This window comes from Schistocerca gregaria, unplaced genomic scaffold (genome assembly GCF_023897955.1).
Source record: "Schistocerca gregaria isolate iqSchGreg1 unplaced genomic scaffold, iqSchGreg1.2 ptg000077l, whole genome shotgun sequence".
In the NCBI taxonomy this organism is placed as follows: domain Eukaryota; kingdom Metazoa; phylum Arthropoda; class Insecta; order Orthoptera; family Acrididae; genus Schistocerca; species Schistocerca gregaria.
In genome coordinates, this window is record NW_026061710.1 from 26,044,624 (window position 1) to 26,059,855 (window position 15,232).

Here is a 15,232-nt window from a genome sequence, read left to right on the forward strand (position 1 = left end):
ATTTGTTTGTTGGTATGGTTACTACGAAGCCAGATTCATCCCATTTCATTTATTACCCTATGTGATGTTTTTCAGAGAGAAGCTGCAATAGATGTAATTCAGAGAGAAGCTGCAATAATCTCCTCCCTCGCCTGCATCTGCTTTTGTATGATTAGTACACAGACACATGTATTTCGGAGGAAAGCTGCAGAAAGCTCCTTTCTCACTTGCATCTGTTTATGGTATTCTTACTACAAAAGCAGAATCATCGCATTTCATTTATTACTCTGTGTGATGTATTTTAGAGAGAAGTTGCAGTAAGCTCCTCCTTCACTTGCATCATTTTGTTGTATGATTAGTACACAGACACAAACATTACATTTCATTCATTACATGGTGTGAAATATTTCTGAGGGATGCTACAGAAAGCTCCTCCCTAATTTGCAATTGTTTGTTGGTATGGTTACTACGAAGCCAGAATCATTGCATTTCATCTATTACCCTATGTGAAGTATTTCTGAGAATACACAAACATTAAATTTCATTTACTAGATGATGTGAAGTATTTCTCAGGTATGCTCTGAAAGCAGCTCCCTAATTTGCATTTGTTTGTTGGTATAGTTACTACAAAGCCAGAATCATCCCATTTCATTTATTACCCATTGTGATGTATTTCAGAGAGAAGTTGCAGAAAGCTCCTCCTTCACTTGCATCATTTTGTTGTATGATTAGTACACAGACACAAACATTACATTTCATTCATTACATGGTGTGAAGTATTTCTGAGGGATGCTACAGAAAGCTCCTCCCTAATTTGCATTTGTTTGTTGGTATGGTTACTACGAAGCCAGAATCATCGCATTTCATCTATTACCCTATGTGAAGTATTTCTGAGTATAGCTACAGAGAGCTCCTCCGTCATTTGCATTTGTTTGTTGCTAGGCTACTACAAAGCCAGAATCATCGCATTTTACTATTACCCTATGTGAGGTATTCCAGAGAGGAGCAGCAGAAAGCTCCTCCCTCACTTGCTCTGTATGTTGGTATGATTAGTACTGAGACACAATCATTACATTTCATCCATTACCTGATGTGAAGTATTTCTGAGGGAAGCTACAGAAAGCTCCTCCCTCATTTGCGTTTGTTTGTTGGAATAGTTACTACGAAGCCAGAATCATTGCATTTCATCCATTACCCTATGTAATGTAATTCAGAGAGACCATGCAAAAAGCTCCTCCCTCACTTGCATCTGTTTGTTGGAATGATTAATACACAGACACAAACATCACATTTCGACCATTACCTGATGTGAAGTATTTCTCAGGGAAGCTACAGAAAGCTCCTCACTCCTTTGCGATTGTTTGTAGGTATGGTTATTACAATGCCAGAATCATCGCATTTCATCTATTACATAAAGTGATGTATTTCAGAAAGAAGCTGCAGAAAGGTCCTCCCTCACTTGCATCTGTTTGTTGGAATGATAAATACACAGACACAATCATCACATTTTGTCCATTACCTGATGTGAAGTATTTCTGAGGGAAGCTGCAGAAAGCTCTTCGCTCATTGCATTTGTTTTTGTTGTTCTGATCAGTACACAGACACAATCATTACATTTCATCCATTACCTGATGTGAAGTATTTCTGAGTGAAGCTACAATAAAATCCTTCCTCAGTTGCGTTTGTTGGTTGGTATGGTTACTACAAAGCCAGAATCATCGCATTTCATTTATTACCCTATGTGATGTATTTAAGAGAAAAGCTGCAGAAATCTCCTCCCTCATTTGCTTCTGTTTATGGTATGATTAGTACACAGACACAATCATTGCATTTCATCCATTACCTGATGTGAAATATTTCTGAGGGAAGCTACAGGAAGCACAACCCTCATTTGCGTTTCTTTGTTGGTATGGTTACTGCAATGCCAGAATCATCGCATTTCATCTATTACCTAATGTGATGTATTTCAGAAAGAAGCTGCAGAAAGGTCCTCCCTCACTTGCATCTGTTTGTTGGAATGATTAATACACAGACACAAACATCACATTTCGTCCATTACCTGATGTGAAGTATTTCTGACGGAAGCTACAGAAAGATCTTCCCTCATTTGCATTTGTTTATTGAAATGGTTACTATAAAGAAAGAATTATCGCATTTCATCTATTACCCTATGTGAAGTATTTCTGAGAATAGCTACAGAAAGCTACTCATTCATTTGCGTTTGTTTTTGGAATGGTTACTACAAAGCCAGAATCATTGCATTTCATCTATTACCCCATGTGATGTATTTCAGAGAGAAGTTGCAGATAACTCACCCCTCATTTGCAACTGTTTGTTGGAATGATTAGTACACAGCCAAAATCATTACATTTCATTTATTACATGATGTGAAGTAATTATGAGGGTAGCTACAGAAAGCTCCCCCCTCATTTGTGTTTGTTTTATGGTTACTACAAACCCAGATTCAAAGCATTTCGTCCATTATCAAATGTGATGTATTTTAGAGAGGAGCTGCAGAATCCTCATCCCTCACTTGCAGCTGTTTATGGTATGATTAGTACACATACACAATCACTGCATTTCATCCATCACCTGATGTTAAGTATTTCTGAGGGGGGCTAGCGAGAGCTCTTCCCTCATTTGCGTTTTGTTGTTGGTATGGTTACCACAAAGCCAGAATCATCGCATTTCATCTATTACCCTATGTGATGTATTTCAGAGAAAAGCTGCAGAAAGCTCATCCCTCATTTGCTTCTGTTTATGGTATGATTAGTACACAGACACAATCATTGCATTTCATTCATTAACTGATGTGAAATATTTCTGAGGGAAGCTACAGAAAGCACAACCCTCATTTGCTTTTCTTTGTTGGTATGGTTACTACAAAGCCGGAATCATCGCATTTCATCTATTACCCTATGTGATGTATTTCAGGGAAAAGCTGCAGAAAGCTCATCCCTCATTTGCATCTATTTATGGTATGATGAGCACACAGACACAATAATTACATTTCATCCATTACCGGATGTGAAGTATTTCTCAGGGAAGCTGCAGAAAGCTCCTCCCACACTTGCTTCTGTTTGTTGTTACGATTAGCACACAGACACAATCATTACATTTCATCCATTACCTGATGTGAAATATTTCTCAGGGGAGCTACAGAAAGCTCCTCTCACAGTTGCGTTTGTTTGTTGGTATGGTTACTACAAATATAGTGTCATCGCATTTCATCTATTACCCTATGTGAAATATTTCTAAATAAAGCTACAGGAAGCTCAAGCGTTATTTGCGTTTGTTTGTTGGTATGGTTACTACAAAGCCAGAATCATCGCATTTCATCTATTACCCCATGAGACGTATTTCTGAGAATAGCTACAGAAAGCTACTCACTCATTTTCTTTAGTTTTTTGCTATGGTTATTACAAAGCCAGAATCATCGCAATTCATCTATTACTTTATGTGATGTATTTCAGCATGGAGCTGCAGAAAGCTCCACCCTCACTTGCATCTCTTTGTTATAATGATTAATACACACACACACTCATTACATAACATACATTACCTGATGTGAAGTATTTCTGAGGGAAGCTGCAAAAAGCTCTTCCCTCACTTGCATCTGTTTATGGTATGATTAGTACACAGACACAATCATTACTTTTCATCCATTACCGGATGTGAAGTATTTATGAGGGAAGCTGCAGAAAGCTCATCCCTCACCTACATCTGTCTCTTGTTATGATTAGTACACAGACACAATCACTTCATTTCATCCATTACCTGATGTGAAGTATTTCTGAGGGGGGCTACAGCAAGCTCCTCAATCATTTGCGTTTGTTGGTTGGTATTATTACTACAAAGCCAGAATCATCGCATTTCATCTATTACCCTATGTGAAGTATTCCTGAGAGAAGCTATAGGAGGCTCAAGTGTCTTTTGCGTTTGTTTGTTTTTATGGTTACTACAAAACCAGAATCATCGCATTTCATTTATTACTCTATGTGATATATTTCATAGAGAAGTTGTGGAAAGCTCTTCCCTCACTTGCATCTGTTTGTTGGTATTATTAGTACACATACACAAACATTAAATTTCATTTACTAGATGATGTGAAGTATTTCTGAGGGATGCTACAGAAAGCTGCTCCCTAATTTGCATTTGTTAGTTGGTATGGTTACTTCAAAGCCAGAATCATTGCATTTTATCTATTACCCTAAGTGAGGTATTTCATAGAGGAGCAGCAGATAGCTCCTCCCTCACTTGCTCTGTATGTTGGTATGATTAGTACAAAGACACAATCATTACATTATGTCCATTACCTGATATGGAGTATTTCTGAGGGAAGCTACAGAAAGCTCCTCCCTCTATGGTGTGCATTTGTTGGTAAGATTACTACTAAGCCAGAATCATTGCATTTCATCTATTACCCTATTTGATGTATTTCAGAGAGAAGCTGTAGAAAGCTCATCCCTCACTTGCATCTGTTTATTGTTATGATTGGTACAAGGAGACAATCATTACACTTCATTCACTACCTAATGTGAAGAATTTCTGAGGGAAGCTACAGAAAGCTCCCCCCTCATTTGGATTTTGTTTGTTGGTATGGTTACTACAAAGCCAGAAACATCGGATTTCATCTACTACCTTATGTGAAGTATTTCTGAGACAAGCTGCAGAACGCTTCTCCCTCACTTGCATCTGTTTTTTGGTAAGATTACTATACAGACACTATGGTTACATTTCATCCCTTACCTGACGTGAAATATTTCTGTGGGATGCTACAGAAAGCTCCACCTGCACTTGTGTTTGTTTGTTGGTATGGATACTAGAAGCCCAGAATCATCGCATTTCATCTATTACCCTATGTGATGTATTTCTGAGAGAAGATGCAGAAAGATCCTCCCTCACTTGCATCTGTTGTTGGTATGATTAGGACACAGACACAATTATTTCACTTCATCCATTACCTGATGTAAAGTATTTATGAGACAAGCTACAGAAAGCTCATCCCTCATTTGCGTTTGTTTGCTGGTATGGTTACTTCAAAGCCAGAATAACCGCATTTTATCTACTACTCTATGTGAAGTTTTTGTGAGGGAAGCTGCAGATCGCTCCTCCATCACTTGTATCTGATTGTTGGTAAGATTAGTGCTCACACTCATTCAATACCTTTCATCAATTACCTAATGTGAACTATTTCTGAGGGTAGCTGGAGAAAGCTCCTCCCTCATTTGTGTTTGTTTGTTGGTATGGTTACTACAAACCCAGAATCATCCCATTTCATCTATTACCCTATGTGAAGTATCTCTGATAGAAGCTGCAGAAAGTTCCTCCCTCACTTGCATTTTTTTCGTATGATTAGTACACAAACACAATCATTACATCTCATCCATAACCTGATGTGTAGTATTTCTGAGGGAAGCTACAGCAAACTCATCCCCCATTTGAGTTTGTTTGTTGGTATGGTTACTACAAAGCCAGAATCATCGCATTTCATCTGTTACCTTAAGTGAAGTATTTCTGAGAGAAGTTGTTGGAAGATCCTCCCTAACTTGCATCTCTTTTTTGGTTTGATTGTTACACAGAAAAGATCATTACACTTCATCCATTAACTGATGTGAGGTATTTATTATAGAAGCCACTGAAAGCCTCTCTCTGATTTTAATTACTTTGTTGGTATGGTTATTACAAAGCCAAAATCATCGGATTTCATTTTTTACCCTATGTGGTGTATTTCAGATAGAAGCTACAGAAAGCTACTCCCTCACTTCCATCTGTTTGTTGGTATGATTAGTAGACGGTGACAATCATTATATTTAATCCATCACCTGATGTGAAGGATTTCTGAGGGGAGCTGCTGAAAGCTGCTCCCTCACTTGCGTCTCTTTGTTGGTATGGTTAGTACAAAGCCAGAATATTATCATTACATCCATTACCCTATGGATGTGTTTCAGAGAGAAGCTGCAGAAAGCTCCTCCCACACTTGCATCTGTTTGTTGCTATGATTAGTACACAGACACAATCATTTCATTTCATCCATTACCTGATGTGAAGTTTTTATGGGAGAAGCCACAGAAAGCTCCTCCCTCACTTGCGTCTCTTTGTTGGTATGGTTAGTACAAAGCCAGAATAATCGCATTTCTTCTATTACCCTATTTGAAGTATTTCTGAGAGATGTTGCAGAAAGCTCCTCCCTCACTTGTATCTGTTTGTTGGTATGATTAGTACACAGACCCAATCATGACATTTCAGCATTTACCTGATGTGAAGTATTTATGAGAGGAGCCACAGAAGGCTCCTCCCTCATTTGCGTCTAATTGTTGGTATGATTACTACACAGACAGAATCATCACGTTTCATGCATTACCCTATGTGAATTATTTCTGAGAGAAGCTACAGAAAGTTCCTCCCTCCTTTGCATGTCTTTGTTGGTATGGTTACTATGAAGCCAGAAACATCGCACTTCACCCTTTACCCTATATGCAGTATTTCTGAGAGAAGCTGAAGAAAGCTTTTCACTCATTTGCTTCTCTTTGTTGGTATGGTTACTACAAAGCCAGAATCATCGCGTTTCCTCCATTACCCTATGTGAAGTATTTCTGAGAGATGTTGCAGTAAGCTCCTCCCTCATAGGCATATCTTTGTTGGTAAGGTTATTACGAACTCGGAATCATCGCATTTCGTCCATTACACTGTTGTTGTTGTGGTTGTTGTTGTGGTCTTCCGTCCTGAGACTGGTTTGATGCACCTCTCCCTGCTACTCTATCATGTGCAAGATTCTTCATCTCCCAGTACCTACTGCAACCTAGATCCTTCTGAGTCTGCTTGGTGTATTCATCTCTTGGCCTCCCTCTACGATTCTTACCCTCCACACTGGCCTCCAATACTAAATTGGCGATCTCTTGATGCCTCAGAACATGTCCTACCAACCGATTCCTTCTTCTGGGCAAGTTGTGCCAGTCACCAACTTTCTCTTCCGAATGCGAAAATATTTTGTTGAGCCCAACCTACATAGGTAGGAATGATCATCAAAATAAAATAAGAGAAATCAGAGCTCGAACAGAAAGGTTTAGGTGTTAATTTTTCCCGCTCGCTGTTCGGGAGTGGAATAGTAGAGAGATAGTATGATTGTGGTTCGATGAACCCTCTGCCAAGCACTTATATGTGAATTGCAGAGTAGTCATGTAGACGTAGATGTAGATGTAGGAGGCATTGATTGTAAATTGCCACTAGCATACTTCATATACGACCAGAATATCTTGGATTTGTTTGCCAGGTTTCGAGACAAAGTTTCGTCGTGGAAACTGTTATAGGCATCTCGCATTGAACTCTGGCTATCCTTTAGAGAAGCCCGGAATTTAGCGCAATCTTAGGGATTTTGCGTCTGTTTAAATTTGGCATGTTTGTTTCGTTGTTTCTGCAACAGTGTTCTAACCCGTTTTGTGTACCACGGAGGATCAGCTCCGCCGTTTCTTAGTTTATTTCGTATAAATCTCTCAATTGCTGCCGATACTATTTTTTGAATGCAAACCACTTCTGGTCTACACTTATATTATTAATTTGGAATGAGTCTCTCAGGAAGGCGTCAAGTGAATTTTTATCAGCATTTTTGAATAGGTATACTTTTTGTTTGTTTTTCGAGGATTTCGGGATTACAATATACAGTCTCACTACGACAACCCTGTGTTCACTAATCCCTATAACGGTTTTGATGCTCGTTATTAACTCAGTATTATTTGTCATTTGCACTTTCTTTAGTTTCAGTAAAAACCTAAATTTGGGAAATTTGTGGTAAGCTCCTATGGGACCAAACAGCTGAGACCATCGGTCCCTAACTTAAACTGACTTACATTACGGACAAAACACACACCCGTGGCCCGAGGAAGGACTCGAACCTCCGAGGGGAGCCGTGCGAACCGTGGCAAGGCGCCCAAGACAAATCGGCTACCGCGTGCGGCTCTCTCTACCTGCATTATTCCGTGAAATATTGACTTTTGAAATAATACGGACTTTAGCATATCCCTGCACAATATCAACAGCAAGGCTTCCAAGACACTTCCCTGGGGCACAATCTAAGTTACTTTGATATTTAATGATGACTCTTCATCCAAGATTACAAGCTACATTCTCCTTATCAAATATCCTCAACTGACGCAAATTTTCATTGATACCTCATAGTGCCTTACTTTTGATAATAGTATAGCCGTGGTACTGAATCAAATACTTTTCGAAAATCGAAAAATACTGCATTTATCTGCCTTCGTCCATTACTTTTAGCAGTCATCTGATAAAATAGCGAGTTGGGTTTCACGTGATCATTGTTTTCGGAAATCATACAGGTTGCCATGGGGAGGTCATTCTGTCAGAGATACCTCGTTATTTTTTAAATTTAGAATATATTCGAAGATTCTATAACAAATCGATATCAAGGATACCGAGTACGATCTGTGATTTCTTCCAACTACAGGGCAGGGCTTTTGTTCGTGCGATGGGCGATGGATTATAGTTAACAGAACTGCTAACGCAGCTGCAAATACAATGCACCGTGTTAAGGGATCGGTCGAGCCATGGAGCTTCATTCAATTTGAGAGATTTCAGCTGTTCTCAATTTTCGATGATCTATTGGAATTTGCCGGGCGCAATGGCCGAATGGTTCTAGGCGCTTCAGTCCGGGAATGGGCTGCTGCTACTGTCGCAGGTCCGAATCCTGCCTCGGGCATGGATGTGTGTGATGTCCTCAGGTTAGTTAGGCTTATGTAGTTCCAGGTCTAGGGGACTGATGACTTCAGATGTTAAGTCCTATAGGGCTCAGAGCAATTTGAACCATCTGTTGAAACTGATTAAAGGTAAACACATTATATGAGCAGAAGCGTTCTCTTCAGCAAATGCTTTGCAAAAAACAGATGACAGTCCTTTTTGAACAGCAATCTGTTGTAGACTAATTATTATTGGTTTTCCCATATTAAGGATACTGCAAATAATTAAACATTATTTTCACCATAATTATAACGCATCTTCCTAGTCATTCTGGGAGTATGGATATACGTTATAACACACATAAAAACTATAGGCCATGAAAGAATAATGCGAATGAGACGAAAATCCGTCGATGTGTAGTACATGTACAGAACAATGTGGATGATTTATCCAACACAAAGTGCTTCAGAAATCGAGCAAGTAAGTAACGCGTTGATCCACATCTGGTGCTTATTCAGGTATTTATTCGATTCGGCATTATTAAGTACAGTTATTGGATGTTCTCCTGAGGTATATCGTGCCAAAATTCTGTCGAACTGACGCGTTAGATCGGCGAAATCTCGACGAAAGATCCATACCCAAAGACTGGAAAGTTGCACAGGTCACACCAATATTCAAGAAAGGTAGTAGGATAACATTATGAATTACCTCGAAGAAAACGACCTATTGACACACAGTGAACATGGATTTAGTGAAGATCGTTCTTATGTAACATGTGAAGTGTTGACTGCTATTGACAAGTGATTTCAAATCGATTCCGTATTTCTGGATATCCAGAAGGCTTTTGACACTGTACCACATGAGCGGCTTTTAGTGAAATTGCGTGCTTTGGAACATCGTCTCAGTTTTGTGACTGGATTTGTGATTCGCTGTCAGAGAAGTCACAGTTCGTAGCAATCGACGGAAAGCCATTGAGTAAAACAGAAGTGACTTCTGGCGTTCCAAAGGTAGTGTTATAGGCCCTTTTCTGTTCCTTATATTTATAAACGATTTGGAAGACAATCTGAGTAGCTGTCATAGATTGTTTGCAGATGACGCTGTCGTTTATCGACTAGTAAAGTCGTGAGAACAGCAAAACAAATTACAACACGATTTAGAAAATATGTATACTGCGAAAATTGTCAATTGACCCTAAATAACGAAAAGCGTGAGGTCATCCATTTGAGTGCTAAAAGGAATCAGTTAAACTTCGGTTACACGATAAATCAGTCAAATATGAAGGCCGTAGATTCAACTAAATGCCTAGGAATTACAATTACGAACAACCAAAAATTGGAAGGAACACAAAGAAAATGTTGTGGGGACGGCTAACCAAAGACTCCGTTTTATTGGTAGGACACATAGAAAATGTAACAGATCTACTAACGAGACTGACTACACTACGTTTGTCCGTCCTCTTTTAGAATACTGCTGCGTGGTGTGGGTTCCTTACCAGATACGACTGACTGAGTACATCGAAAAAGTTCAAAGAAGGGCAGCACGTATTGTATTATCGCGAAATATGGGAGAGAGTGCCACAGAAATGATACAGGATTTGGGCTGGACATCATTAAAAGAAAGCCGTTTTTCGTTCCGACGGAATCTTGTCATGAAATTCACCAACCTTCCCCTCCGAATGCGAAAATATATTGTTGACACTGACTACACAGGGAGAAACGATCACCATGATAAGGGAAAGCAGAGCTCGTACGAAAAGATAAGGGTGTTCGTTGTTTCCGCGAGGTTTATGAGTTTCGAATAATAGAGGATTGTGAAGGTGGTTCTATGATCCCTCTGCCAGGCACTTCAATGTAATTTGCAGAGTATCCATGCAGATGAGGTGCTGCCCATAATGCTCCGAACGTTCTCAGTTGGAGAGAGACCAGGCGATCTTGCCGGCCGAGGTATGGTTTGGCAAGGACGAAGACAAGCAGTAGAAACTCTCGCCGTGTGCTGACAGGCATTGTCTTTCTGAAGTGTCAGACCAGAATGGCTTCTCATGAAGAACAAAAAAAAAAAAAAAAAAAAAAAAAACAGCACGTGCAATGTCTTGGACTGCTGTGCTGTAAGGGTGTCGCGGCTGACAACCAAAGAGGCCTTACTGTGAAAAGTAATGGCACCCCGGAGCATGACTCCTATTTGTCGGGTCGTATGGTGGTATACCACCACTGTCCATGAGGTTTCCACAAACGCTTTCGGCCTGGAATCCCCCTGGCTGGGGTAGAGCTGTCTTCATTCTTGAGTCCCCCTTCGAACTGAGCGAAAGTGTGTCTGGAGGCGCCCTGGACAGCAGTGGGATACCTACTTGACTCTTCCAAATTGGCCTGTAGAGTGTAACGTGGTTACCGGTTCCAGTGTCTGCTTAGAATCGACGTTTAACGTGATCCCGTAACAAGATTTTGAGGTAATACTATTTTGTTCCCATCGGGATGCTTACTATCGCTGAGCACCCATGCCGCTCACTATTGGAATGCTTGATTTCGTTGAGTATCCATGGCAGGCGAGCCTGTCATTATCACCTTGTGGGCATTTTAACTTATTAGAGTGGTTGTGGTTTGTGTTCCGCGTAGCGGCCAGCGGGAGATTTACAGCGGTTGGGCGGAAACGCACATCTAAATCAGTCACCCTGTTGGAGGAGTTCGAGGGAGGCGACCGAAGTGAAGCATTCAGCTTCAAATAGTTCAAATGGCTCTGAGCACTATGGGACTTAACATCTGAGGTCATCAGTGCCCTACAACTCAGAACTCAGGATTGGAACCTGCGACAGTAGCGATCGCGCGGTTCCAGATTGAAGCGCCTAGAACCGCTCGGCCACAACGCCCGGCGATGCATTCACGTGGTTTCTGAGAGAACTAAGTGTTCTACATCCCACAGTACACTGAGGTATCTGCCAACCACAATCACTCACCTCTGGCCACCACAGTACTGATGAAACACGTTGAAGACTCTATCACCACTAAATTGCATCATAAGTGATACAATCACAGCCACCCCGTAGGAAACAGAAAACTACGTTACCATACAAGTAGCTTATTTGCTAGAAATGTCTTTTATTTGCCCCGTACACATTTACAACACACTCAGGCAATGTCTGAAGATCAGTATGTACCTTTTGAACAGGAAGGTTTTCATTTACATCGTAAATACTTTGTGTCTTAAATGCAAAAACAGGCACAGTGGATATTCGTCGATTACAGCGCCATCTACCGCGATTGGGAAACAAGAAACAATGGTTTGGGTAGGCCGTAGGAATGTTTCTTTTTTCTTTTCTTTTCTCTTCTTTTCTTTCTTTTACTTACACACTTTCCTGCATGACGGACTGCCACCGACTCCTTGTTATGTTCGTAGCTATCGCTTGGTCTCACGCTGTTAGTAAGATAGTAAGGGACTTCTGTCTTGGTGCGTGACAGTGGATAAGTGTGGCGAACAGAAATTCGCGAAATACTGAGCAACAAATACTCTTAGGAAGAGCTACATACTCTGTGATTTACGAACTTTACCGTACATATGAAAATGCGTTTATTGTTTCATTTGACGGACGCCATACGATGCTTGCCCAGTTTCATTATTCAAACTTTAATAAATATATCAGTTTTTAATGTTCCAGTGCGTTTTCGTTAATTGCAGTTTGCCGACAATCAACAGAGTCACAAAGAAAAAAAATCCAGATATACTACGAGGTAAAACCACTCGTAACAAACAAATGAGTAACCGAACGATTCTCTACAGTGATCTCGCATAAGCATTTCGCTTTTTCTTCATATGTATAATGCTTTTCACGATTTTGCGCGTTTCCGTCAGTAACTGCAAATATAGTCTGTAAGAAAATATTATGAAAACAATATATTACATATATGCAATGAAAAGTACATGCCTAATGACATAAGGCAGCTTCCTCGCATTTCGAGCTTCATTTAAATAGTATTATTTTAAGAGAGTATTACTGCTGTTAAATATGTCGCGTAACGCAACGTTAATGCCAGTATGGATGCAACAGGGAGAGGATTGTATAAGCGAGTATATTAAGTAATGCGGTAAAGTTCAAAGGTAATAGAGAATATAGCCTTTTCTGAGAGAACTAAGTGTTCTACATCCCACAGTACACTGAGGTATCTGCCAACCACAATCACTCACCTCAGGCCACCACAGTACTGATGAAACACGTTGAAGACTCTATCACCACTAAATTGCATCATAAGTGATACAATCAAAACACTTTTACATATATGGCAATGCTCCTAAGTCATATACACTGAAGAGCCAAAGAAACTGGGACACCTCCCTAACATCGTGTAAAGCCCCCGTGAGTACACGGAAGTACCGCAACTCGACGTGGCATGGCTCGACTAATGTCTGAGGTTAGAATTACATTAACACCTTCAGCTGCTGATGGGCTTTGATATATATAAACGAGCACAGGTGAAAATGTGTGCCCTGACCGGGACTCGAACCCGGGATCTCCTGCTTACATGAAGGACGCTCTATCCCGGTCGGGCACACATTTTCACCAGTCCCCGTTGCTATACGTCAACGCCCGTCAGCAGCTCAAGGTATTAATACAATCGTAATTTCGTTCTAGACGGCCTCAGGTCAGCAATTGTGTCCGTTCTTTTGGACGAGAGTCGTCCGACCATGCAACATATTTCCAGTCACCAATAGTCCAATATCGGTGTTGAAGGGCCTAGTGCAGGCGTAAAGCTTTGTGTCGTGCAGTTATCAAGGATACACGAGTGGGCTTTCAGCTCCGAAAGCCCATATCGATGATGTTTCGTTAAATGATTCGGACGCAGCGATGTGGGAGACTTGATATTTTACCGGATTCCTGATATTCACGGTTCACTACACATACATCCTCACTTCGTCGCTACTTTGGAGATGCTGTGTCCCATAGCTCGTGCGCCTACTATAACATCACGTTCAAACTCACTTAAATCTTGATAACCTGTCATTGTAGCAGTAGTAATGGATCTAACAACTGAGCGTGTCACCTGTTCTCTTATATTACCGTTGCCGACCGCAGCGCCGTATTCAGCCTGTATTTGAATACGCATGCCTATACCAGTCTGTTTGGCGCTTCAGTGCATATTATTTAGTATTACCGAAGAGTATTTATTGCTCCATATTTCGCGGATTTTGCCTACTTCACTCAGCCACTACCACGTACCGCGACCAAACTAACATGGTAACTGCATTCATAATATCCTTAATGAGATATACGTCTGTGTGCATCTCATATCTAGACCGCTACGCATGGGTGTTCTCATGCCACACATTCTGACTCGGGCAACGATCTGGATGAGAAAAACTGGCGATACCTGCAAGAAAATGACCCAGGTTCCGAGCCAGAACCACAATTCCACAACGAGGCAGCTTTCATCGCATAACCTGGTGGCTGGGATTTGTTGCAGCTGCGGTGTTCATTCCTTCGTATGGGCCATCACTGTGGAGTAACACTTGTAAGCAGCAACAATCTGATGTAATGAAAGTTTACTTTATTACTGGCGCTTCCTGGCAGATTAAAACTGTGTGCCGGACCGAGACTCGAACTCGGGATATTTGCCTCACGGCGTTCTCTGCCGTCTGAGCTACCCAAGCACGACTCACGACCCGTCCTCACAGCTTCAATTGTACCTTCTTAAATTCACCGAAGCTCTTCTGCGAGCGTTGCAGAACTGGCTCTCCTGGAAGAAAGGATTTTGTATAGACATGGCTTAGCCACAGCCTGGTGGATATTTCCAGATTGATATTGGGTACTTTATTACTGTTTAATTAAACAGCTTCATTAAACAACGAAAAAGTAACTCACATTATATGAGCTGAATCACTAAGATTAAACTGCGTAATAACAGCAGCGCCGTCATTCACTAATGAACATGAAAAATATCAGTTCTGCAGAAGTATGTAAAGATTCTTACGAAAATTCCAATAGAGTTGCAGATTCTCAAGATAAGAAGGCTACACACAGCCCGCTACACTGGCCATACTAATGTAAAAGTTGATTCCTTATTTCCCTCGCAAAGTCCAAAACATCCCCACCACGCCTGAGGTTTTGCGGACCTCCTACCACGCCGTGCGTCAGCGCCGGCACGGAGACCTGTCTCTGAACTAACAGAGCGCTCCATTAATTCGGGCTGAAACACGCCACCACTCTCCAGGACAGGTGCAAGACCCACCCGTGGCTGGCGATAAGTCGCACGGAGACGTGGTGTGGATGTTTTACCAAATAGGCGCGCCTCCACTGACGGAACAGTTTCTGTCAACCTGCAGACTACAGGGCCCCTCATCATACAAGATACTTCCAGTCAGCGTTTGGTGTTAGGAAGCCTTCCAAATTTCGTATATACTCTACACTCGACACTCAAAATTATGTTTGAGAACATTTTTCATATTATCCCCACTATTTGTAGTTAAAGAAAGAAAATGATTACAGTGCTTCAAAAAGTAATATTTGCAGTAAACTGAAAAACGTATTGATTTAATTTTACATATTTTAAAAGAAGAAATGTTGAATTTTCTCGCG